The following is a 26,228-nucleotide window of genomic DNA, read 5'->3' as shown; positions in this document are numbered from 1 at the left end:
GTTTCCTATTAGCTCAGGGGAAACCTGCAGTCTCTTTTCAATGTTCCCACCCCTCTGAGGTGGAAATTTCTCAGGTTTCCCAATGTAATGCAGTGTGATGTACAGCTCACCACTCAAGTCTGGTGACTCCAAACACACAGTATATACCGTACACAAACCCACTCAGATGCACTGTGGGAAAAGACCTATAATGATTTCCAAACAGTTTCCCGAGTCTAAAGGCAGCATTCTTGTCTTACATCTGTTTACAGCTGTCGCTCACTGGAATGAGCTGCTGCTTGTGTCTGCATGGACATCTCTGTTTGTTTTAACACATGAACACACATCATCACGAGCGTCACAATGTACTCACAGCCAGCAATGCTGTGTGGAGCCATGCAGGCAGTTCCCCCTGTTGAGATATTGAGCTGCCTTTAGCCACCCCGTCATAAAGGGGTTTGTACTTTCACTGTGGTTCTGAAATTACTTTTTAAAAACTGTGTTCATTGAAAAGCTGTCATTTAAAAGACCCTCAAAACCTTTCTGCTTTCTTACCACTCTTTCTCACAAGGTCTAAGCAATTTGGACACAATAAGGCAATTTGTTTATTCACAGTTGTGATTAAACTGGTGGAGTAGGACAGCTCACCAGCTGTGGCGACACCTTCTACAGTATGTGAGCGTGCACACCTTCACATAAGCAGGGAGCGTTTGACATTTCACTAAGCAGAAACAAGAAAAGCAGCAGTTTTGCTGATGTCGACATGATAAACGATTTAATGTTAGCGTAGCTGAAACTGTTACTCATTTGGGATCTAAACCTTTAGTCATAAAATTACTGGAATTCTGGATTTCAATGTTCTTATTATAAGAAATGTAAACTTTTCTTCGAGGGATCCAAAGACATTTCCAACTACTTTATTCATCATTTATATATCATTACTCCTCCTCAGTATGCCATTTATAAATACAGATATTATTATGATTATGATTATTACTAGCAGTGATGGTGTAGCACTCATGGCTGTACAAAGTGTAACAGTAACAGATGGATGAATATATCTGTACTTATAAATGGCATACTGAGGAGGTGTAATGATATATAAATGCTGAATGAAGTACTTGCTAATACATTATTAAAGTATTACCTTTTGTTTATATTATGTATTTTGAGAGAATAATCTAGCTCAGAGGTGGATGCCTCAGACAATCAGCCTGGCAGTGTTATTGGATTTAGCACTGAAATAGTTTTAAAGGCTTTTTCTAATAACTGATTTGCAATTTAACACAATAAGCTTACATTAGGTCACACTATATACTACTGAAAAACAGAAACCTACTTAGATTTCTGTATTAAAAATTATACATTTATTTTACATTTAAAAAGTGTAATTTGTTTAAGAAAAAAGAAAAGAAAGGATCCAAACTCGTCCATTTTGAGGTTTTTTTGTTTCCCTCGGCCAAATTTGTTTACTCAAACATTTAGAAAATGATATGCATAAGTTCTGCACATGTCCACAAAGCTTGCCCTCCGTATAACTAGAACAAAAGACAATTGCAGTATAGTTTTATTTTATTTCATCCAGTCTTATAAGCAGAAATATCATTGCAGTCGATTTTCCAAAATCCACAAATATAAACTGTGTTCGTTAGAAGAGAAAATTGGCATCCAGCTTTGCAGTTATTAATCAAACACAGGTCCGTAGTATTGCAGTGACTCATTGCTCTGACATCTCCTTGCGTAGCAAATGCAGCGTCCATCTCTTGCCCAATATTCCTGCATTGCTCACTTTGATCCTGACTGGACATTTTCCAGTGTAGAAGTATGCGTATGTGTGACATGAAAACACTGAAGTGATGGAAGTGATGGGAAATAATCCCATATCAGGCTAGTGTTCACAACACAGGAAAAGGTTCCTGTTTAGATTCAGTGTATTTGATTACAAGTGAGACCAGCACATGTAAATAACAGTACTTGACTACATTCTAGAAAATGGCAACTTTGTGTCACAGTCCTTTTGAACTTTAGCCCAGTGTATCCATATAATGTGTAATCCTGTAATCCTCCACCTGCAAACTCATGAGTCCCATTATCCTCCACCATCTCCTTTATCAAAACCTGCTTTAGCAGCTGTGTCACGTGTGACATTTTGTGTAAAACTACGATAGTTTCCCATTAAGGTAATATTTATGCATTCAGGAAATGGAATGAATAAACATGCAAACGTATGAGCGTTGACATGTAGGCCAGAGATACACATTTTTTTGTTTGCTGTAGCCTTTTCCAAATAGTTTATCCAACAAAAATAACAGTAAATATTACACACTTGGTATCAGAAGACAGGAACAGGGCGGATAATGCACAGCTATGCACAGGCCTTTATCACACACACACACAAACGCATATATCCAAATTAGCCAGTATCTTTAACGCATGCAGGTTAAAAGGAGACCAAGACAGAACATGCCGTTCCTTTGATGACCGGACTTTGAGGAAGCAGAAGATGTTGCGTGTTTTGGGAATTTTCGAGTTCGCCTCAGCATCTGTAGATAGCAGTACTGGATAGATGACTAAACAGTTTGACACGTTGGCTTTCCTGTCCGGTGCTAAGAAATCCACCTTCTATGGAGTCGACATCCAGCAACAGGCCAATTTCTGTTTAAGAACCTGTTGATCAGCTGAATATTAATTGACAATGTCGTGCTTAACTGAAAAGAGCACTTCCTTATGGGGGCACAGAACAAATGCAGAACCAAGAAGTGAGCTTAAAAACACGTTTAATTGTTTTCATATTTTTTCACCTTTATTTATTTACAGGGCTACCATCTGTGAACCAAGTATGTAAACTGACATTTGTACATTAAAAAAACATCTAAGAAGGTGAGATTCGACTCCCCGTGTGCTGTAAAATCTGCTGCTCACAGGAAACGACACACACAATAAATGCCATTGTTTCATTACCCAGTGTGACAAACTAGACAAACTACAGGTTGTATGGAGTTGGCCAGAGCAGTTAAACTAAATTAAAGCTGACCCCAAACCCGGAGTAGTGTGAAGTTGAGAAGATTTGAGCTTTGTGCTGAAAGCAGCCATCAGACAAGGAGTACACTGTGCTCATGAGCTAAGTCAGGGGTGTAGAACTCCAAGCCTCGAGGGCCGGTGTCCTGCAGGTTTTAGATGTGTCCTTGATCCAACACAACTGATTCAAATGGCTAAATTACCACCTCAGCAAGTCTTGAAGTTCTCCAGAGGCCTGGTAATGAACTAATCATTTGATTCAGATGTGCTGACCCAGGGTGAGATCTAAAACCTGCAGGACACCAGCCCTCGAGGCCTGGAGTTCGACACCCCTGGGCTAAGTGTTGCAGGAAAATATCACCCACACCAATGCACCTACCATCCAGCAGACTCAGCCGACCAGCATTCTTCCAATTTTCAACTTTTAGTGAACCTGTGAGAAATGAAGTCTTAGTTTCCAGTTCTTAGATGAGTGCATTATTATTATTGCCTTCCTATCGGCTCAAAACAGTCTGGCCATTCACTTTTGACTTTTAGCATCATTGCGGTGACTGGGTATGGGAGTTCAACACTGCATTATCAGAGTGTGAATGTGTCTTACTGTGATGCAGAAAGCACTCGGACACAAAAACAAGTATATGGGTGAATGTTGTATACGTGGGAAAGCCTCTGAGATCTTCCTTATTGAACTTGCGCATAAGCTTCATTAATAACATTGCCATTCAAATGTTCAGCTTCAGCAGGAAGTCATGATATGTAATACATCTTGATATATGCCTAAATGCACTGAGTGGTGCACGTGATTGCACAGAAAACAACACTTTCACACAGCCCCAATCGGCCCCTACCCGAGTCTGGTTCTGCAGGAGGTTCCTTCCTTCCTATTGTCGCCAAGTGCTTGCTTGTAGGGGGTTGTCTGATTGTTGTGTTTTCTCTGTATTACTGTAGTTCCTTTACCTTACAATATAAAGCACCTTGATAGGACTGTCATAACTTGGCGCTATATAAATAAAATTGAATTGAATATAAATAATTAAAAAAGCGGTTATCTTTCAGAGAGTAAGCTGTTCGTGTGAATGAATATCCTCTTGCACAAGATATTCTGAGAAAATTACCTTTTCTTATTACTTCCCTTTTTAGCTGAGCTCAACAAGAATTCAGAATTTACAACATGCCAGTAAGATAACTGGACTTTACCGTGTCGTGAATAAAGGAACAATCAATATAATCCAAGCTTTTTTTAGTGCATTGCATCGTGTAGCTGAGCGGAAATGGTAATTTTGTCTGAAAACAATATGCACAATTTCCACAAACAAAGCATTTGTCGAAATCGCCCCATACATGCAACTGATGTGTTCCACTTTGGTCTGTTGGCCAACACCTGTTACAACATGTCTGTTTTCAATGTGCGTGCGTGTACTTGGGGAGCAAACATCACCATCAAGAGAGGCCAAAGAAGGAAGGGCACAACATTGTTGTTTTAAAATTACTTTTAAAGTTTATTCAAAGAAAACAAAACAAAAAACTTTCAGGAAAATACATGACTTCCTGTCATACACAGAGAGGACATAAGTTAGAGTAGCACGGCAGAAACAGCAGAGGAAAAAACACGTTGCCTCACGTCCAAGCCTGCAAGGAACGTTACTGTAATGTTTCCATGTTGAAGCAGCGTTGTGTGAATACCTGAAATGAACAACACGTGTGTTCTTTGTTGTGGAAAAAGTTAGCAGGGGTGGGAGAAATGACAAAGAAAAATAAATAAAAACTAACGAAAGATTTAAAATATCCAATAAAAAGTGGGCTCAAAAAGCAGAAAGTATGAGTTAAAGAACTAAGATGCATTATGCTCTCAAACATAAATACCATGATGCACATTAGTGTAACAAAACATTGCCTCTGTAAACAGTTTCTCCACCTAAGGTGAGTGTAATAATATTAAACCACCGCAGTCGCATAGTTACGTTTACATAGACTTACAGAAACAACAGAAACTATTGTTAAGCTTCTCAACTAGCTCTAAAACTTAAGAATACACAATGCTTCGAGTGATTTTTTAAGTTTTTTTGTTGTTTTTATTTTTTGAAAGAAAGGATTTCCAAGTAGTGGTTCTTATAACAACAGGTTTACACGTTTTAAATGCTGCCCTCTTGGCACTTTTTCCAACACAAGCCTGCAAACGACTGATTCGTCTCAATCGGCCGAAGAGCGCGTTTCTTTCTTTAGATCAATAAGAATATTGATAATAGCCACAAATTATTTTCATGAATTCAATACAGCCACTCATCAAGGCCTTGATGCAAGAAGAGACACACACCGAGCACTACTGCACACGCAGACCTCACTGGGGCCCGAACGGCTTCTCCATACAGAGACATAAACTAAGTGACCAACAGTAACCTTATCGTCAAGGAGGGAAAACACCCAAGATAAGCTTGTTTGTGTCCTGACAAAAGGTGTGTTTGGATATGACGTCATAGATCGGACTCTACCCTTGCTCTTCCTGTGAGCAAATGATGAGAAACATTGCAAAAAAGAAAGGAAAAAATCCAGCTGGGCAAAGATCGTCCATGCCGAAGGTTGTTGCTCAGTCTTTCGCATACAGGGAACTTCAATAACAGCTGGAGTGGAACATGAGGGGGTTAGGGAGGGGCACAAAATAGACAAACTATTCCTTCCTATAAAAAAAAAAAGAAAAATGGGGATTCTCTCGTCAGTTCCTTCACAAACAGCCGAGTGAGGGAAAAATCTCTGCTCAGTGTTGCCTGTTTGGAGACACTTCATCACAGTAACACTGAAATCCAGAGTCTGAGTGCTGAATCAATAAAGGCGCGCGTGTTCTCGTTTGAACGGGAAAGCCGCGAGAAACGCTCCTCGGCTCTGACACACAGATTGCCGAAGGCTGCGAAACAAATACGGAATCGAAAAATGTACATCTGACGCAGAGGCTCTGCTGCCGCCGCCGCAGCTTCGACTCCAAAACCGAACACCTAGGATTGATCACTCGTGACAAGATACAAAGCAAAAACGTCATCTCATGCCTTGGACCACCACACAGTAATAAGTCTTTCTACATTCTTGACACTTAGTGCATTGAATACATACAAATGTTCTAAATGAAGCATGAAATGAGTCGAAATCATGAAATGGAAGATGGAACTCCGCCTCCTGTGCCAAAACAAACCCGCCGACCACGTGTTTACCTCTCTGCCACTTAAACCCAAAGCGATGCCGAACTGTTGACGGCACACGCGCACACATACACGTACTAAACTTTCTCATCTACATTATCTCTCGATTTTTTCCCCTCTCTCCACGTTATATCTGTTTATTCACAGCAGTTCAAGTTTCTCGAGTTAAGATCAGGTCGTCATGCTTCCCTGCCGCCGGTCCGACACGACAAAAGTTCCCAAAGCTTTATTTGTACATAGACACTTTATTTAATATTTTGGATCACACCCGCATTGCATTCTTTTCATACGGACACACCTTACACTTCTGTGGTTTTAGAGCAAGCAAGTTGTGTAGGTGGATGTGTGTGAATGATTAAAAAAACAAGGTAAAAGACATGTTTAACTCCACATAGTTACACTTATCTTCAAGGAATAATAATGATTCAAAAAATACTATTCTGAAATCCATCACCTACACCAACTCTCTCCGCCCTCCCCTTCTTTTTAAAGCGCCTGTCCGATACAACACTATACTTAAACCACACACACGCACGCACACACCCTCATGTTTGAGTCCTGTCAACCTGACCTTTGTGGTAAAAACCTTCAATATTAGGTCCCTTTCTCATGCTTGTCACTGAGCCTCCAGCTCATTGGACAAACCAGCATGTTAGCAGTAGGTGGACCAAACAGAAGTACACACACACACACACACACACACACACACACACACACACACACACACACACACTACTGTAGCATTAATACAACACACTCTAGAGCCCCACCAGCCCCACGCTCACAAGAAGGGGCGGATGGTGGGAACATGGGGCAAAGGGGGGGACTCCCTTACAAGAGGCAGACCTGCAGAAGGTAGTAGCAGTGGTAGTAAGAACAATAGCGGTAGCAATAGTAGTAGAAGACCTCAAGCTTACTAACCAACCCGGGAAAGGATGCAGAGGTACAAAAATCTATCCCATCGCAATGCATCCGATGAGCACCAAGAAAACTGAGAGGGAAACAAAACGTTGCTTGCCCCTCCCTTTTCTTGAATTCACATTTACAGTATTACTACTTCCTTTCATTTATTAACCTTTGATTTCATTATATAAGCCGTCGCTTCGGATTTTACGGAAGGGACCGACGACTTGACCGTCTGTCTCTGCGTCGCAGGCAGACCCAGCAAGGCTGCAGCTACAGGGCGTTGCTGTCGACTGCTCCAGACGGCTGGTAGGTTGCTGTGTTTGTTCTCGTTTGGTTGTCCGAGGGCTGACAAGACATCAATGGTGGTTTTCTGAGATCCAGTGTTAGAGAGAGGGGGAGGACAATGAGGAAGATGAGGAGAAGGAGGAGAAAGAGGGCAGGCCGTGGACCTCTACCAGCTCAGCAGGTTGCTTCGGCCCAGAGTCATGAAGTACACCTGGCTGGAGCCTCCAGAACGTACAGAGGCGAAAAACACCTGAGGAGACAAAGTGAGATTTTACTGCTCAGCACAATCTGAGCACAAATGTTGTAACTGAAAGTGCCGGTGATTAAATACAGTGTTAAAAACCCCCAACCTTTAAATATATATATATATATATATATATATGTATACACTTGTATATATGAATATTCAAATAAAATTATCTGGGGAGGTCTTAAATGATTTCACAAGTCACTAACACTCAAAAACAACACTCGGGTGGTTAAAAGTTTCTTCATTCATTTGTCATATGTTACCGTACTCTAAAAGTTCCCATTATTTACCGCACATGCTGTCAAAAATACAGACCCACAAAAAGAGAAAAACAGTCCAAAAAAAGAGAGAAGAGAAACTAGAGCAGCCTTAAGTTACTTCCACAGCTGAGTCAACAGAAATTGTGCAAACAAATTTGATGCCAGGATTTAGCTTCACAGCTAACCTGGCACATCTGATGTAGGTAGTCACTGTGTGTTTGCATGTAACTGAAGACATAAGGGGAGCCTTTTTCATGTTTCGTCACTTAAAATCTGTAAACAAAATCAGTTTGATTTTAAAAGATGCTTCTCAGATGGCCTGCAGTCAAGTTGGAGGAGCTGGTCTTATTTGCTTGGAGGAGGGTTTTCTTGTGTTTTATTTTTATCGAGCAAACACAAAGTTGACTAATCCCAAAGATGTGCACGAGTCGGTTAGGTCACTGGCAGCGGTGCTGACATGCCAATCTCACCTTGTCATTTCTTTCACAGAGGAACTTGAGTCGCTGAGCTCTCTTGTGCATGAAGACGCCGTCCAGGTGACCGGTCTCCACAGAGCGGATCTCGATGGCCTTCTCGCCCCAACCCATGATTTGGTTAGACCGAATGTAGGCTGTGAAGAGATGTTTTAGTTAGTCTACGGATATCTAACTCTATTTAAAAACAAGACGAAGAAAATGTTAAATCCCTAGACCAGAGGTGTCAAACATAAATGTGCTAAAACAATCGACTTGTTGATGATTTTTAATCATTAAAAGAAAAAAAGCACCACTTTAAAAAAAAAAAATCAGGTGTAAAGGTGTAGGTGCAGGGACACTTTAGCTCTTGGACGGTTGTGAGGCAAAAAGGCTGGGCAACACTGACCTAGACAGACAAGAAAACATTATAGGGCAGGTGTTTGTGTAGCTTTTCACCCAGTTACTCACCCACTGAGGTGGGCATCTCCCCCCACTGCAGCACCACGTCCTTGGTGATGCGTCCGTAGGTGTTGACATAAACACCCTCGTCCTCGTAGCACACGAGCAGTTCAATGCCATCAGTGTTAGGCAGAATGATGATCGCGTGAGACTGGATGCTCGTCTGGATCTGGAGGAAAAACAACAGACATTATAAGAGTGACTCCTCTTTTAACACATACAACAAACGAGCATGTGCGTTATTTTACAGCTGTGTTCTTACGTGTGTGGGCAGGTAGATGTCGTAAACGGCCCCAGAGTCGACATCCACGGCGTGAAAGCCTGAGTACGAGCCATAGATTACCTTTAACCTCTGACCTTCCTCCACAGTCAGGTCAACCAGCAGCGGCTTATGCACCAGATCACCGAAAGACTGAGGCGCACACAGATCAGAAATCTTAGTCTTTCAGCTTAATATCAGTAGATAGTTGCCAAAACACAGAGATGATAGATTGCTATCATTTGGAAAAGAAAAAACACAAAGAGCACAATAACAAGCAATAGCACCAACAACTAGCTGGCCGGTTTATTTACCTTGAAGGCCATGAATTTGTGGTAGGGCTTGGGTGCCCAAGCGTAGACCTCCACAGAGTTCTTCAGAGCCAGAACCAAGAATTTGATCCTTTCATATTTCACTGGGGAAATAAAAATCTGAATAAATCACTTAAAAATAGCATGATTACCACAGGGCAGGAGAGTAGTGTGGGCTCATCTCTGCTTACTAACTTAATATTGCAACAAATGAAGGGAGAAAGTTATTATTTTAACTGATGTTTATTTGGGTTTAATCTGAAATATTCACAGCAGTTTGTATTGCACCACAGAAACAACAATTCCTGGCATCTTAAAAAGAAAACAGTTAGCCCAGAATGCCTGCACAATTAAATTAACAGAAAGTGCTGCTTTCAGCTTACATCTATGTAGAATAAGATAAATGCCCTCTAAACCCAACCCCGGTACAAGCTTACTTTTTGCAAACCATCTGAGGAACACAGTTAAATGTGCACTCTCAGCTCTTTTCCCCTACGTCCACATAAACCCACTGTTTTGGCAACAGTGTTACAAATGTTACTTTTCCAATATTGATTTTCTCATCATTGCTGCAAAGCCCTGTACTTTCCACAAGTGCTGATTCAAGAAAATAATGAACATGCATGAATAAAGCTGTTGGACGGGAAACGGATTCCTCAGCCAACAGCTCTGATCACTACATAGGAGTTTCCAACAGGAAGTGCCAGTCTTCGCAAAGCAATAAAATCATGAATGACATTCTGAGTTTTAGACAGGAAGGTCTACTTGCATGTCTTCTCAGATGCTTTTACCACATTATTACTTAATCAAGGGTTTTCATTCTACGATTTAACAATGGCATGTAGGTTCCCGAAGCACATATCCGATTTGAATTCCTACATATGAAAAGCACAAAGCGGAAACTAAAGGCTGATATTCATAGACACTGATAGATAGACATATTTGGCAACCTTGTTCCCAATTTGTTGCAGTGTGTTTGTTGTTGTTTTGCATTGTTAAGCACTTTGTGCAGCATGGACTGTTTGGAAATGTGCTATATCAGTGTCCAACTCCAGTTCTTGAGAGCTACTGTCCTGCAGCTTGAATGGCTTCTTATTAGGCCTTTGCCTTGATGGCATGCTGAACCATTTAATTCAGCTGTCTTGGAGTAGGGATGCATCTAAAAGCTGCAGGACAGTAGCTCTCGAGGACTGGAGTTGGACACCCCTGTGCTATATAAATAAACATGACCTTGACCTTTTGATCCCTGTCAATTTAAAGTTTTTGTTTTGTTGTGTTTCTTTGTATTTGTAGTTTCAATTCAATTCCATTTTATTTATATAGCACCAAATCACAATAACAGTTGCCTCAAGCACTTTATATTGTAAGGCAAAGATCCTACGATAATACAAAGAAAACCCCAACAATCAGACGACCGCAAAACTAGATGAACAAGAACTTTGGCGACAGTGGGAAGGAAAACTCCCTTTTAACAGGAAGAAACCTTCAGCAGAGCCAGGTTCAGCGAGAGCCGGCCATTTCCTGTGAGTGGTTGGGGGTGAGGGGAGGTAGACAGGTCAGAGATTTCTCCTGTGACATTTAATTTTAGTCTTCATGACTCAGAAAAATTTGGGAATCACTTTAATTATTTTATTAATTATTAAAGCACTGAATAATTAAAAAGTATTATGTACATGGATCTGTTCTGTTCAGAAAGCTGCATAGCTACAGCCAACTTCCCAGAAGAGAGTAACCTCTCCTAGTAGTTCACAGAGTTTTACATGAGAATGAGCATCTGTCTGTGTTAAAACTGGTGGGGAGAAGCTGCTTGTTTTGCAGGCAGTGAGCTAAGAGGTGGCTGTGACCAATATCAGGGACCAGTTATCATGTCTACAGCTGCCAGCAGGTTTCTAAGTAATTATTCAATCAGTAAAAACTATAGATTCTACTAATCCCTTTTGTCCTTGTCAGATTGTCTCTTTGTTCACTGCACGTTGGCCTCTTGGTTTTCTTTTTGTGACTTTGTGTATTTTGCAATCTAGTGAGTGGGTCAGTTAATAGTTTCATTTAGGAGTGGTGTGCAAGTAACCCCCCATTAGGTGTGAAGTCAGTAAAAAAACAACACCAGTCCCTGCTGTGATCTCCACACACACTGTCCCCATGCACTTGCACTTTTGCACTGTGGAAGGCCCTTATCTCAAACTTACCACCTTGGTAGTCTGTTATGAGTATTTATGCTCATAAATACAGTGAAATCTTCCCAAACTCTTAAATGCAACATGTCCTTTTGTGATAAACGTACCAACTTTGTAGTGGACGCATCCCTCCAAGTCTCCTACGGTTGTCCAGCCTTGTTTCTTCTCAACCTCTGGGTCATTATGCAGAATCTTATTCCTCAGCCAGGACAGGTAGTATACACGGAGCTTGTTCTTCTTACCTGTAATTGATTGAGAAACACTGAAGTAAAGAAGAGCAAAAACAAAATGTAAGAATTGCTATGCGGTTGATCTTATCAGAGGCTCTGAGAAATGTCTGAAGCTGCTTGAAACTCATGAGGTTGTGTGTGTGTGTGTGTGTGTGTGTGTGTGTGTGTGTGTGTGTGTGTGTGTGTGTGTGTGTGTGTGTGTGTGTATATATAGAGGAATTTTGCACCATCCTACAAAATAATTTCAGGTTGGCAGCATTTCTGCATCAAATCTTGATGGAACAGCCTTTTTCAGTTGCCTTAAGGTCTGAACTTTGACTTGACCATTTGAAAAACATGAATTTAGTTCTTTTTAAGTGATTCTGTTTGTTTATCTTGCACCACTTAACCTTTCTAAGTTTCAAGTCATGGACTGTGGTTCTGATTTTCTCCTGTAAAATGCTTTTTCTAATTTTTTTATTCATGATTCATTCAACGACTCCAGAATTTGAGGTAAAAAAATAGCCCTAAACTCAGACATAATCCAAATCTGTTGCCCTTACTGTATATATGATCACTTATGGTCCCTTTTTCCCATATCCCACTTACTAGCACATACCAACTAGGGCTGGGTATCCCACTGATTTCTAGAATCGATTCGATTCCGATTCACAAGGTCCTGAATCGATTCGATCCACGATTCGATTCGATTCGAATCTGGGAAATTTTGCCTCAGACAGTCAGAAATATTATAATTCAGATCAGTACATTTACATATTTTTGTATCTATAAAAGGGAAGCTGACACTTTCCAGACTTTATCAAAGGTGTGAGCATCACAGCAGAGGCCTTTGTGTCAAAGTAGCTGAAGATAAAACACAGAAAAACATGAAGGTGATTTTCCTGGCCTGGAATTTTATAAAAATATTCTGCAGTAGATCAAAAACGAAAGAAAATCTTTAATCAACTTATGAACATCACCTCTGACGTTACAGCGGTTTCATTAGAGACACAGCGTTTTGTATTTTGTATCATTTTTAAAAGTTTAAATTTGTTCAGAAGCCTGTTGAACGGCAGAAATTAGGTTTTCTTTTCGGAAGTAAGTAAAAGGAAAAAAAAAAAAAACATCGGCCGACAGCGCTGTAAATAACGGTAGACTTGTGCGTAACAAGCAAGCAAATAATACAGAAAACAGATTTTTAGATGGGAAACTGTTCTTGAAGTACAGAGAGAGAGAGAGAGAGAGAGCTGTGCATGAAGTGTGATTTTATTGTGGTGGAAGCAAAACAGCAAAAGTAAGAGGGAATCCATGACGATGTTTATGTGAAGCCTAGTTTGGATCTTCTTCTGCTGGTTCGGTCAATATTGTTTGGAGAGAGTGTGGTGGGGCGTGGTCTGCGGTGCTGTGCAGGGAGGGCGGACGCACCTGCACGGCATTCATAATCACGCCCGCTGGGTTAAAACACAGGGACTCAGGTGTGTGTGGTTGTTGTTGTGGTGAGTGTGACTAAAAATGTGCCTTATTCTCACCACAGAGAGATCAAACTAACAGCTTTAGAATCAGCGCAAAAAGAGCGTAAACACAAAGCGTGGACCCGCCGAAACATCAGAATCAGCGAGCTGTCGGCTTTCAGCCCCGAGCGTGTCCGTGCCGTCGGGTGAGAAAGGCGACATCTCACCGATTCTGATCCGCGGGTCCGGGCTTTGCGTTTACGTCTTTGTGCAGAAGCCGTGTACCTGCTCTCATTTACTGTTTTAAATGTTTGGTGGTTGTTGAAATTTTGTGACGTTTCACCTGAGATTCTGGAATTTTGGGCAAAATACATTTATATAAAAAAAAAATCGATTCAGGATTTTAATGAATCGATATCACGTTATCCAAGCCAGAATCGATTTTAATCGATGAATCGATTATTAAAACCCACCCCTAATACCAACCTAACCTGAAATAAAAAGTTACATTTAAGGTAAGGTGTTGTCATGATCCGGAGTTTGTGACTCCGTGTTTATGTTTTAGTAGTTATTATTATTCTGGGTTTTGTCCCCCACCTGTGTGTGTGATCTCCCTGTGTTCTCTGAGTGTTTTTAAGTCTTGTCTTCTGTCTTAGTCGTTGCTGGTTCGTCTGTGTTGTTTCCCCTCGGTCTCTCCGTATGTATTTCCCCGGACCTCCCTGCATCTTCGTTTCTGGTTTGTTTTATTAGTTTTACCCAGTTTAGGTTTCCGGTTTCATGTTCACCCACCATTGCTGTTTGTACCCACTCCTGTAAATAAATACTCACCTGCACCAGAGCTGCCGCCTTTTGGGTCCTTTCTACAACTCCACACGTCTGCCACACCGGACGTGACAGTACGAACCGGCCAGCATGGACCCTGCGGCACTCAATCCGTCCGAGGAGCTCCAGGATGACATCAGCTACAATGTGGAGATCCTCCTCGGGCTGTGGCTGGAGAATCCTCCGTACGAGCCGCACCGTTGAAAACCGGCTAAAACGGCTCTTTTCCGGCCTGCCATGGCTTCTAAAATCGCTTCCTCCAACCATGCAGGCTTTTCTCCGGCACACACCTCACCTTCTCTCAGCCACTCCTGCCTCGCTGCCCGACTCGCCGGATGTGATCTTGCCCGGCCCGTCGGAGCCAGCTGCGGGGAGGAAACGCAGATCGCGCCGCCGGCGCGCCACCCCACAGCCGGACGTTCAGGCTTCTAATTCGCCGGCTGTGGTGAGTGAGGACTCTTTTCCGTTTTCGGACTGTGTGACTGTTCATTCAGGGGCGGTGTTCTGTGTGGCAGATGATTATGTGAACAGCATATCACCTGCTCAGCAGCCACTCTCAGCTCAGTTAACTGCCCAGCAGCCACTCTCAGTTCTGTCTCCAGTGTCACCCTCAGTTCAGTTTCCAGAGTCACCAGCGTCACTTTCAGTTCAGTCTCCAGAGTCACCTGCAGTTCAGTTTCCAGAGCCTCCAGTGTCACCTGCAGTTCAGGCCCCTGCGCCTCCAGTGTCACCTGCAGTTCAGGCCCCTGCACTTCCAGTGTCACCTGCAGTTCAGGCTCCAGTATTACCAGTTTCACTCATTCACTCCATGCAGGGAGAAAGTCTAATTTCAACTCAAGGTGCTTTTCATAGTTTAGCCGCCATTGGCACAGTTTGCCGCTCCAGGGCTTCCCCAGAGGCTAGGTCTCAGTCCCCAGCTGATTCTGGACCCCTGAAGTTTATGCAGCCACCTGAGAACTGCACCATGTCAGCGTTGCCTGGGCAGAGCCAGTGCTCAGTGCATTGCCAGTCGCCTTTGTGTCAGCTAGTGGCCTCCATGACTGCTGGCTTAGTGATGACTTCTGCTGGAGGGTCCGTAGGACCGCTCCGGCCTTCGTCTCCTGTCTCCGCTGGAGGGTCCGTAGGACCGCTCCGGCCTTCGTCTCCCGTCGTCGCTGGAGGGTCAAAGGGATCCGTCCAGTCTGCAGCGCCTCCATCTCCGGCTTCCACGCTGCCGCCTTCAGCCTCGTCTGGTCCAGCTTCAGAGCCGTCAGCCTCGTCTGGTCCAGCTTCAGCCTCATCATCCACGCCAGCTGGCCCAGCCTCCGTGTCTTCGTCCTCGCCTGGCCCAGCCTCCGTGTCTCCGCCTTCAGCGTCACCTGGTCCAGCCTCGTTTGGGTCTGCAGCTAAACGGCCACTTTCTAGGCCACTGGCCAGGCGCCATCGCCGTCGTGGGCGGCCCCCAGACTCCCTTCACCTGAGTCTCCACCGTTGCCTTCCGCATGGTCGGCCCCCTGAACTGTGTCCATTTCGGCGCCGCTGCCTTCCGCGCGGCCGGCCTCCGGACCTCCATCGCCTGGGTCACCGCCGTTGCCGACCGCACGGTCGGCCCCCTGAACTGGTTCCACATCGCCGCCGTGGCCTTCCTCGCGGCCGGCCCCCGGACCCCCTTCGCCTGAGTCGCCGCCGTTGCCTTCCGCACGGCTGGCCCCCGGACCAGTGCTGTCGTCGTCGCCGTTGCCTTCCTTACGGTCGGCCTCCCGGACTGTTTCCACGTCGCTGCCGTTGCCGTCCGCACGGTCGCCCCCCTGAACTGTTTGGACTCCTGTGCTGTCGGCCCCCTGAACTCTTCTGTTTTGGACTCCATTTTCTTGGCTATGGTGTATTTCATTTCATTGTTTTTTGGTGCTGGACTCGTGTTTTGTTTTTTGTCTTTCTGGTGCTCCTGTTTTGTTTTGCCTCGATTATATAAAAATACAGCTGTGATATTAAGAAAACTTTCTCCTGCATCTGTGTCACTTCATTTATGACCAAATTCTTGAAGAGCACACAAGAACATGCATGTCTTTTATGTCTGCATGGTGGAGTTTTAGAGTTTCAAACATGTCTGGACTGAGGCCTTGGCTTTGCTTTGCAGTGGATTTTCCCTTTTTTCCTCCAAACACAGCGCTGTGCACGCCTGCCAAAAAGTTCAACTTACATATTATCTGATTGTGGAACAATACAATTGATCTCTGGCTTCAGACACGTAGCAATGGCAAAGTGTTTTATATTGTGGTAAAGTTAACAAAGATTATATATAATATAATGATACCCAAACATTTCTGTGAGCTAGTTCTCGTTCTCCTTTGTGCAGGACAGCATGTCGTGTTGTTGATCTGATTTTCTACCAGATCTTAGGAAGAGCAGAAGTAGCCCTGAATTATTCAGACAATCTGTCTTATTGAGAATTAATGAACATGAAATTTTCATTTAAAACCTGCATTTTGTCTACCGTTAAAATTTGTTTGATGATCTGAAACATGCAAGTGTGACAAATATACAAAAAAAATAACAAATCAGGAAGGGAGCCAGTACTTTTTCACGGCTCTGTAATGTGCCTTTATTTATAGGGATGTGGAAACTTTTACAATCCACACTTCCAATCTCATACTCCTAACTTGAATATTATCCAAGATTCACGTCCCTTTTTCAGCTAAAGCTGTGAGTAATCACTCAAGAGCTTTTACTAGTAAGTGTTTGTGTTATGAGTTTAGTCAGAATGTGTTTATAATAGTGGATTTATGAAGACCCAGTAACATTTTGCAGAGTAATGAGTGCTGAAATCTTGGTAATTTTCTTCTGTCACACTGTCTCCTAGAAATCTACTGCAAATCAGTTACATGGAAGAACGTTTCCGTCCATCATGGAAACCTCAATTGTGTGTCAATGTTACATAGCATGCACATACATGACGTGGTTTCAGCTAACAGAGTTTTACTCAATATCCTTTTCACTCAGATTATCTGTTGTGTCATTTCTGTGCATTTGGGAAATTGTGAAAGGAGAAGTACGAGTGCGGGTGCTCTTTCAATGTGCGAAAGTAGAAAGCAGACTAGAAAACGACGGTCAAACAGATACTGAGCAGACTAAGCTGAACAAGCAGAAAAGTGAACATTTTTTGGCCACATAATGTACAAACTGAAGTATTGTGCAAAAGTCTTGAGCCACCCCTCATTTTTTAAATATTTTACTTCCAAGCAGCCAAATTTTTCACTTTTACTCCTTAGTCATAAAAGGCTGATTGGGTATTGTCATCACCCCGCTAGGCAGGCAGCAACGACACCCAAGTCTGTGAAGGCGATAACTCAAGATAAGGCAATGTAGGAGCTTCAAATGTATACCATAGGTGTAGCTGCTAAAACTCTCAGACGACTTTGAATCTCAGTGATCTTGACCTCAAGGTCAGAGGTCAAGTTCTCTGGAAATCTTGTAAATGCAATTACCTGGAAACAAGACAATGTAGGATTTTGAAATTGCTGCTTTGCTGAGTTTGTTTGTTGAGCTACTTATCACTGGTCGGTGAATCATTCAAGCATGAAAAAAGCATTAACTCCTGGGATGTGCCAGTGTTGTGTCTAAACATAAAAGACAGCTTTGCAAAGATTCAATTTTAAATAGTATCTTTTGTCACTAGAAGCTGAATCCAGGAAAAATGAATACAATGAAACACAACATAAAATGGTTTGGCATAAAATATTTGACAGCAGAAATTTTTGGAACAATTTCGCCTACTTCCAAGGTGCATGGACGGGATGAAAAACTCACAATGCAGGAACTCCAGCAACACTTAATATGAAAGAGGAACAACTTTATTGACTGACCAACGCGTTTCGAAACTGTAAAATTATGATATTATTTTATGCCATGTCATACCCCTAATTAAAGATTGTGAATTATTATGTAGTTTTAGTTTGCATTATTCTCCTGAATTAGAAGAAGCTGATAACTATTGCATTAGTTAAACTGATTTGCATTACATTAAATTGCTGACTTGTTGTGAATGAATGATATTGTTTTATGATGCATTATATTGCTGAGTTATAAGAAATACTGTTCGCAGAAGGTTATTGTCTAATTTGTCTGAGTAGAAGAGAACAGAGTGTGCTGGAGTTTTCTGCCCCATTTCAGCAGGAGCAGATAAACAGGGAGCCAAGGTCGTAGCTTAGGCGCTGTGTGAGAGAGAGCATGTGAATGTTTAGGCTTTTTATGATAAGGTGGAGGCACCAGAGGTTATAAAAGTTTGAGCAATGCTCCACCATTTTGAGATTTTGAGGCTGTCTGCATCAGTGTCCATCTCCCACGTGTGTGATCATTAAATCATCGTTTGACTCAACCCGGCCGGACCAGTGTTGTTATTGTGGTTTTTTCTCTTGTCTCCATCCCCAATATTTTGAACCTTAACAAAACGCATTAGTCAGTCAATAAAGTTGTTGCTCTTTGATAAAATATTTGACGAAAAATATTTTTTCATCTACAAAGTGATTCTTAAGAGTGATTACCTGAAAACTTGACAAGTAGAGAACAAAAGAATTTGCAGATAGCTGAAAGTCAAGTCTTAAAGAAACAGGAAAAAAGGCCAGCAAAACCTGACACAGGACCTGAAAGATGTATCTGGACCTTCAGCTGATCCATCTATTCTACAATGAAGCCTCACCAGCGGTCTCAGTGGAAGTGTGGCTGTCAAGAAGCCACTCTTAAGGACAAATTATACAAGAACTGGACTGAAAATCAGTGGAAACAGGTCTGATGGAGAGATAAATATAAATTTGAAAATTTTGGTCCAAATCATCATCATACATACAGAAGAGTTGAGGTAAAAATGAAAATACCACCAGATTTTCAACCACAATGCAATATGTTAAACATTATTGGCAGTGACTTCACTTTTTAGCACACTGCCAATGCAGTAAAAGCATAGCTGGACAAAAAAAACACAATGAAACACTATCAGTCATAGCACGTCAACATCATTAAAGCAGTGTGGTATCAACTTGAGAGAGAGAGAGGTGGCCAAAGAAGAGCTTTGAATGTCCTTCAAGAAGCCTGGAGAAGAGTTCAGACTATGTTGAAGAATAATAGGCCGCCTACAGGGAGGAGGTGGATCGTCTGGCTGAGTGGTGCGACACGAACAATCTACTGCTTAACACCGAGAAGACCAAGGAGCTCATCGTGGACTACAGGAGGAATGCTGGCCCACATCCACCCATCTACATTAAAGGGACGGCTGTGGAGCGTGTGAGCAGCTTCAAGTTCCTGGGAGTCCACATCTCCGAGGATCTCACCTGGACGACCAACTGCTCCAAGCTGGTCAAGAAGGCTCACCAGCGCCTCTTCTTCTTGAGGACTCTGAGGAAGAACCACCTGTCCTCAGACATCCTGGTGAACTTCTATCGCTGCACCATCGAGAGCATCCTGACCAACTGTATAACAGTCTGGTACGGGAACTGCTCCGCCTCGGACCGGAAGGCGTTGCAGAGGGTCGTGAAAACTGCCCAGCGCATCGCCGGAGCACCACTTCCTGCCATAAATGACATCTACGGGAAGCGGTGTCTGAAAAAGGCTGGGAAAATCATCAAAGACCCCAGTCACCCATCACATGGACTCTTCACCCTCCTGCCCTCTGGGAGGCGCTACAGGAGCCTCCGGACTAAGACCACCAGGTACCGGAACAGCTTCTTCCCCACAGCTGTCAGACTCCTGAACTCTGCCTCCTGACATTTGACCCACGTTAAACTCATGGACAGAACATACACACACCCACAACCACCTGCACACACACACACACACACAATGGACAACTGTACCCTCATACACACAATAATAACATGGACTGAACCACCACTCACAAGCACTAGCACTTTATATAGCCTCTGTAGAAATTATCCACACCCTCACTTATCTTACCTGCACTACTGTATAGCTCTGTGTAAATAATCATTCTGTACATATGATAATTTTAATTCTACAACTGTTTATAACTTGCATAGGTCATATTTCTGTATAGCTTTCATATTTATATCCTGTTCATAGCCTGTACATAGCTTGTACACCACTACAGCCTGTACATACTTATAGTTATACATTATTTTTTACATTACATTATTATGTGTACATTATAACATACCATAATAGACCCATATTTTGTACCCTCATACCTATAACAGACCCATTTCTGTAATATACTCACATATCTATATTATTGCTAATATATATTGTAATATATCTATATCATGGCTAAAGCACTTCTGGATGGATGCAAACTGCATTTCGTCGCCTGTACTTGTGACATGTCCAATGACAATAAAGTTGAATTCTATTCTATTCAATTCTAATAGGTGGTCAGATTAAATACTAATTTCTGAGGCTACTTGAAAACGTATATACTTTGTTTTCACATCTTTTATCATTACACCTAATTCCAATTTTCCTAGCAAAATATAATGAGGGGTGGCTCAAGGTGTTTGTCGAGCACTGTACTTTCAAGGTAACTCTGTGTGCAAGTTTGTGCTTTATACTGCACAATTTTAGACGTTGGTTTCAGTCCATCTCTCATCGGTTCCTAATTCTAGTTGCACTAATCAGGGTGCTTAAAGTGTGCCTGTCTGTGTACCTGATATAGTGACCAAGACATTGAGTCCTTCCAGGACGTCCATCTGCTGGAAGCGTCGGCGGTTAATCAGAGGGTAAACTTTCCCCTGACCACTGCGATCCAACAGCATCAGGCCGCTTTCTGTTCCCACCAGTAAGTTCACTCCTACACACAAATGCACAAACATGCCCATAAGGATAACGTCCAAAAAAAGCCACTGAGCTCAACTGGAGGTCTGCTGCTTGGCCTGACGGCGCTAATATGTGGCCTTATTAGAGCTTTGCTGCCACCATGTGGTGAAGGCCTTTATAACTACAACTTCTGGTAAAAAGCTGGACTTTGATGAATGTTAATACAAATACTTAAACATTGGCACAACAAATTTACCTTTAATAATAATTTACATCAAAAAAATCCTTATTAAATAAGTAGCATTTTCTTTAAGAAGCCATTATCCCCCCACCCCCACCCTGTTATTCAAAGTGACATCATAGTCTGATCAACTGATGGGTAATTATTTTAAAGTATCCTTTCTTTTAAGCCCTATCTTTTTGTTCTTACCCCAGAGGGCAGCGCAAAGAATCTCAGAGTTGAACCTCTTCTTGTATTTGCGGATCTCTGGGGTGTCACTCTGAGGGCGGGTGTTGACCGGATTGACGTTGACCACGGAGCCCTTCCGGGATGGATCTGCTCTCAGTGCCTCTGCCAGCCGGGCATCGTTCCCATAGCCTAAAAGGTCAAAGGGAAGGGCTTAGGTAGGATGGCGTAGGATTGTAGAGTTTACCGAACGGGGTGAGGGTCAGTCACATGATCAGCATGTAGTGAACTGTGATATTTAAGAATGGAATATCAATATTGTGTGATTGATGTACATTTTATATTACTGTGAATAATTGGTCATGTTGTAAGTATGAAAGTTTGGAATGGGATACAGAAATATAAATATCAATGTAATGATTCCCACTACTGCTCCGCTCAAACCAGTAAAAAAGGGAGCTGATGTGAGTTTTTATGGTGTCTGTTGTGGATTACTCATTACCCGGCTCTCTTACATGCATTTGGTTCTAGATTCAGGCATCTGTAGGAAAACTTAACTGCCTCAAATCAGTGATTAAATGCTGACTGAACAATCTAGTATACTTAAGGGGGTCAATGGCTGGTCACCAGCTGCATCAGGTGAGGTAATGGCTTAAGATTTGGCCTTGACGATGAGAGAACAGGGCTGTAGTGATAAGAAAGCTTTGTTTGTTAATGACGATAGCTAATGAACTCTATGACCTGAGTGAAACAGAGTCCAACTCTTTTTGTTTGTTAATGATAATGACATTTTCATGTGCTCAGCCTCTTTACTCCTTGAAAAGAAGAAGCTGTGTTTGTCAGAGCTTCTGTGTATCTGAGTGCAAGTTTGCAGCTGTGGACACTGGCGGCTAGTCAGACGAAGTCAAAACTGAAGCGGTGGGTTTAACCTAGAGGAACGGTTTTCAGAGAGCCACCACTGGGGGTGGCTTGGGGACGAAAGTTGTGTCGAACTTGGTTGTTAATAATGATGAATGATAATCATCAATTAAATCAGCAAAGATAAACAACCAAAAGCTTCCTAACAATGATTTTTAGCACACTAAAATTCAAGTAAGATCTCTTTGTTTCACTTATGATTACTGAAAGAAGTGTGTTGGACAATATGAACCTCTTTTATGACTTTTGGAGGAGGAAATATGAGAAAAAGTCCCAGTCGTCAAGAAGATATTAATATTAATTCCCATTGCAGCCATTTATATGTTCATACTACCGCTCACCTGGCCAAATGCTTATTCAGCATCCAGGGAAAGACCAGCACTTGAAAATGTTTATTGTAAACTACAATAACTCAGTTATATTATTTTAAACCAAGCCTTAATTTCTGAAGCAGATCTCCATGTATTAATCTCTTTAGTGTTGATTATAGTTGATTATGGTCAATCACACACCTACTGCCTCAAAGACCTCACCTTTAGGCAAAGTCGATTTTGCAAAGCTCCTCATTAGTAGTTTTTTTATCCTCTTTCAGTCCTTCTTCTTTTTCCAGTTGCTCTCATTAATGGTCATTAAAGCAGATCATCTGCTCATCATCTCACCCTGTCCCTTTCATCATCCTCTGTCACACCAAGCTTCTGCATGTTCTTCACTACATCTTTCTCTCTGATTTTTCTCCCCTGCTGGCAGATGCATCATTTCTCCGATATATCCACTCTCCCTCCTCTACATATCTCCAAACATCTCAGCCTTGCCTCCAAACTGCTCAACATGAGCTGTCCCTCTTTCATATTTAGTGTTTTGGATGAATTTCACTAAACTATTATTATATTTTTTTCATTATTACCTTGATTCAGTTGTTTAATAACTGTACTAATAGTTTACCAAAATTCATCCGAATGACTAAAATGTCCCAAACATTTGTAAATTGTCAGAAAAGTAAAGAAAACCAGCCGTCAGTCATCATATGAGTCAACTGTTTGAAAGCTCACAGACTAGGGCTGGGCGATATGGCCTAAAATCAATATCATGATAAATTGAGCAGTTAACCTCGATAACGATGATTGGACGATAACCACCCCAAGTGCCAAAAAAACAAACGTTTTTTTTTTTTTTTTCATTTGATGGGGCTGTGGCAGGCAGCATAGTTCCTCCAGTTATTTTGATAATATTATTCCCCCCAGACCTATTCATTGCAATTATACTATTACCACTTTAAAGGACTGTAAAATGTCACTGAAAATAAATGAAGACAATAGTAGTAAGTACTTTTAGTGGTTAAGATTTATTAACTGAACAAAATAAAAAGTGTAGGACACAATATGTAACCATGCTCTCTAAAAAATGTATATCCCTTGTAAACAAAATAGTTTAATAATAAATATTATTTATTAAGAGGTTGGTTGTGTTACCTTGACTTGACACAACAGTCTTTTTGCAGAGTTTACATTTAACAATTTTTTGATCAATATCATCCTTGTTGAATCCAAAATGTTGCCAAACGATTGATGATGCATTTTTTTGTTAACAAGCGTCTCCTCTTCCTCCTCCACCAGCTCTACCTCCGTCGCTGCTGCTTCAACATTTAAATCGTCCTCCATTTGTTCACCCGTGTCTCGTCTTGTTACAGGTAGTAGAGTCATGTGACTCCACCCCGTCAAGTCTGTAACGTAGCACAGCGTCTTAAAGGGACATGAACATCGCCAACCTGCACATGCCTTTCCTTTTTTTTTTTTTGAATACCGAATTTACCGACATGGGCAAAATGACGTCGATGAGAGTCACGATCGGTAACGATAAATTTTTGATATATCGCCCAGCCCTATCACAGACTCAAGTCCCAATCTGAACAGCTAAGGAATTTTTGCTATCATATTTTGAGGCACCTGAACTCCACGTGTGAGCATGAGATCAGTGGTGCAGCTCAGTCAGGGAAGCACTCTGGGATTTCTCTTTGGATGTACTCAGAAGGGCTGTTCCCTCCTGAACGACAGTCAAACCTCAGAACTGCAGCTTCTATTCCAATTCAGTGACTTTGAGTTGTGAGTAAAAAGTTGGCTTGTGTCAGAATTGAAGTCATTGTGTTTGAGCTTTTCCAGAGTGACAACTTTTCCTCATAGTTTGTTCAAAGTTTGATTCAACAACCAGAAATGCTTTTTGGATTTGTCTTATGCCTGCGGTAAAACATCTAGTTAGGCTCTTCTCAGTGGGCCTAAGAAATAATTCTTTGACTCTGGAGCCTGCAGACCTTTATTGTGACCTTTATCCCCGTGTCATCTCTCACGGAAGTGTTAATTTAACCTAAGTTGACAAAGTGACCTTACCGACATTGTTGAGGGCACTGCCGGTGGATGGAGAGACCTGGAGAAGTCGTGGGTCAATGAACGGAGTGAAGGAGGAAGAAGACTTGTGCTTCTGCATGTTGTTACTAGACTGGCTCTGCAAAGAAGGAGTTTTGTAAATGTTTAAGTGTTGTTTTTCAAAGACCATAAACATATGCAGATATTATGGACAAAGATAAATGGAAACACTTAACAACACAGTGAAAACACAGCCAGGCAAACTGAGGATTTTGGTATGTGTTGCATGCAAATACAGTGGACAGTCATTCAGGAGGTAAACTTATAAACAGTGAAACAGGCAAAAAGGATGATGAAGGCTAAAAAAATATGAATACTGCTGACAAAACAAATAAAAAACAATAACAACACAAAAGGGAAAAAATGCCGTTTAAAAAGTGTTTCCTTGGAAAACATACTTGCGGTTTCACTCCTAACTGCCATGTGTGCTACCATCTATTGTCTGGAGAATGTGAGAATATAGCTTGTTTGCTGAAAATAGGCAACATCAAGGCATAAAAATTGATTTAAATGTTTTGAGGAATGCTTTTAAGACAAAAGACAACTCTGGCAAAAACAAAATAAAACAAAAAACCCCCAAAAACTGAGCTAACAGATCTGTTGCGATAATAAATATATCAAGGAGATATTCACAAAAATGCAAGCTTCCACCAACACGAGCATCTCTCTGTAGAGAGATGGTGTGTCAAAATCTGAAAAACTGAAAAAACAAACAAACAAAAAACGAGCACTCATCTTATTTATTTGAATGATTTTAGTTGTTTTGGGGAGTTACAGTGTTATAGATGGCAATAATTATAAAAGCTCCCTTTGACACTCCTGTGCAAGAAATGAATACCCTAAGCCAGTGTCTGCGTTGGGACTTGAAGACATACCTCTGTGAGGATGCCAAGCTTGTCCAAGGGACTCTGTGGGGACATGGACGAGGGACTGGCAAGGCTGGAAGAGGAAGGGGAGTTGGATGCAGAGGAGGAGGGGGAGGAATGGTGGCTCTGCTGGATCAAGTCTGGGAGATGGTGGATGCGACCAGCAAAGCCATTCCTGTCCGAATGCTGTATGGGGTGATGATGGTGATGATGATGGTGGTGGGGGCTGGGGGTGTGGTGAGCGAGGCCCTGGAGCGACACCGAGCCGGGGCTCGGGGCAAAGCCTGCATGCATGCCAGGTGTCTGCGTTTGGCCTGGGCCAGGGCCCGTACGCTTTCTGTTGTCACCTGCACTCTGGAAGTAGAAAGAGGGGTACACAGCTTTGGGTCTAGATGTGTTCCTGATGAGTTCAGGGGAAGGGAAGGTATTAGCTAGAACAAAGGGTATACTAGAGCGGCTATTCTACAGGCGGAAAGAAAACTCTTGTTAGCAGTTGATTACATGGTAAGATAATACTTTCGTAATGCCCCAAAATTACTTAAACTGACCTTTTGTAGTGTGCATTGGTCCTAAATGTATGTGAAGATGACCTACGTACCTGATTCTTTTTCTGTCACCTGATCAAATGGCTTTTTAAAAGTTAAATGTCTGAAATTGTTCAACACTTCTCTGTATGCATTATTAAACTCTGTCAGCCTTTTATGCTTCATTTCTTAACACTGAGTTGCTATCCACTGGCCAAAAAGTAAGAACATGACCAACGAAACATACAAACAAAATGGATAAACTGTCGGGGTATGAACAAACAAAATGTACAAATAAAGGGAAAGCTAAAAAGTACGAGGTGAACGATT

At 42.1% G+C, this 26,228-nt stretch overlaps 1 pseudogene across 1 annotated transcript in view; it reads right to left on the bottom strand.

The window, feature by feature from the left end:
* Positions 1-4,469: 4,469 nt before the first annotated feature.
* The window catches only part of LOC146690247 (mitogen-activated protein kinase kinase kinase kinase 4-like), a 106,839-nt pseudogene continuing 85,080 nt past the window's right edge, over positions 4,470-26,228 (bottom strand). Inside the window, exons 23-32 of the transcript XR_014915743.1 lie at positions 25,384-25,728; positions 24,473-24,587; positions 21,198-21,365; positions 20,658-20,801; positions 11,652-11,786; positions 9,374-9,474; positions 9,063-9,212; positions 8,810-8,969; positions 8,357-8,496; positions 4,470-7,626 (exon numbers count right to left, since the gene is read on the bottom strand). The product of XR_014915743.1 is annotated as a mitogen-activated protein kinase kinase kinase kinase 4-like (transcript). The remainder of the gene's footprint in view (positions 7,627-8,356; positions 8,497-8,809; positions 8,970-9,062; positions 9,213-9,373; positions 9,475-11,651; positions 11,787-20,657; positions 20,802-21,197; positions 21,366-24,472; positions 24,588-25,383; positions 25,729-26,228) is intronic.

The sequence above is a fragment of the Copadichromis virginalis genome, linkage group LG16 (assembly GCF_057382275.1).
Source record: "Copadichromis virginalis isolate Kocher_CV1m ecotype Utaka linkage group LG16, C_Virginalis_male_GT1.1, whole genome shotgun sequence".
Taxonomy (NCBI): Eukaryota; Metazoa; Chordata; class Actinopteri; order Cichliformes; family Cichlidae; genus Copadichromis; species Copadichromis virginalis.
Note: the sequence above shows the minus strand (reverse complement) of the source record. Positions and strands in the feature narration are given on the sequence as shown.